This window comes from Amphimedon queenslandica, unplaced genomic scaffold (assembly GCF_000090795.2).
Source record: "Amphimedon queenslandica unplaced genomic scaffold, v1.1 AMPQUscaffold_13509, whole genome shotgun sequence".
Lineage (NCBI taxonomy): Eukaryota > Metazoa > Porifera > Demospongiae > Haplosclerida > Niphatidae > Amphimedon > Amphimedon queenslandica.
Window position 1 is genome coordinate 404,252 of NW_003546255.1, and position 1,518 is coordinate 405,769.

The 1,518-nt window shown below is 34.3% G+C and overlaps 1 protein-coding gene across 1 annotated transcript in view; it reads left to right on the top strand.

The window, feature by feature from the left end:
• LOC100640317 (CCR4-NOT transcription complex subunit 7-like) overlaps positions 1 to 1,518 on the top strand; it is a 7,430-nt gene that overhangs the window by 4,318 nt on the left and 1,594 nt on the right. The gene's annotated exons all lie outside the window — the stretch shown is intronic.

Sequence of the window (1,518 nt, forward strand, 5' to 3'; positions counted from 1 at the left end):
AAACAGGTGCACCAACACCATATGTGAAGGGTTACTTAAGCAGGGATGAATGATTTAACATTGTTTATATTAAACTTGTCATTTGCAAGATAACCCTGAGACTGTACAGGCTTGTTGCCTAATTGCAGAGTTACATGCATGATGCAACTGATGCTATTAGTGCCAGATTGCTTTACAGCAATGGTAAACAACATTGTTTATAATAGTAAATGTTCCATTTTCACAAAGTAAACTACTGCCTGCACAAACAAATTAAACAATCAAAACTCCTTGCTCCTTGGTATGTCAAATTTAGAACAAAGGAAGTAATTAATTAAAACTCTTAACCACTAATCATACACGTGGAAACACGTGGAATAGCAAAGGGGCGGGGTAGAAGGATTGTTGATGTTGTAGTAGGCGGGGCTTAATTAAAATGGTGGATGAGGCTTATCTTCATTTCTGGCTCTAAAATTTGGCCCCGTACTTTTAACAGAGACCATAGCAGTTGAATATTACCTAACAAAGATCATCTCTTCAAGCTGAAACATCCTTACGACCATTAGAAGATTGAGAAGCTCAAAACAGAGCGATGAATCACGGGAATGGAGTAGTAGGCGGAGTGGGAGGAGGAGGAATGAAAGGGAACGAGACAGACTGTATTGTAGAGGTATGGGCCAAGAACATGGAAGAGGAGTTTGCTAGAATAAGACAAATCGTTCAAGAATATCCCTACATATCCATGGTAGGCAGTAAATACTATTAATATGCATGTATATGTAGTAGGATGCTGTGAATCACTTGTACTGTTATTTTCTTTTAATACTTATTTTAGACACACTTTTGTACATTGTAGAATGTCCTTATTATCAAGGGTGTAAAGTAAAATGTATAAGAACTATCAGAATAATTATAAAAATTGAGAATTCCCTCTTTTTAATTGTGGTGAAATTTGGCCCAAGACTGTGTACTATAGTACAGGGACTTTTAACCGATTTTGGAGCAACTTTAAAAATTCATAAAAATGTAATTTTGATCGGAATTAGCTCAAACTTTCTACACAACATAAGTACATATATATGCATCAGAAAACATTATAAAAATGGAGAATTCTCTACTTTTCATTTTGGTGAAATTTGGCCAAAGTCCCTGTACTATAGTACAGGGACTTTGGTCTAATTTTGGAGCAATTTTAAAAATTCATAAAAAGTCTAAAATTGATTGGAATCAGCTCAAACTTTCTACGCAACATAAGTACATCTATATGCATCAGAAAACATTATAAAAATGAAGATGTCTCTACTTTTATTTTTAGCCAAATTTGGCCCGAGACCATGTACTATAGTACAGGGACTTTTACCTGATTTTGGAGCAACTTTGAAAATTCGTAAAAAATCCAATTTTAATCAGAATCAGCTGAAACTTTCTACACAACATAAGAACATGTATATGTATTAGAAAAAAATTATAAAAATAAGGAATCCTCTCTTAGTCATTTTTGACGAAATACCTTCTACTATAGTACAGGGATTTTTGGCC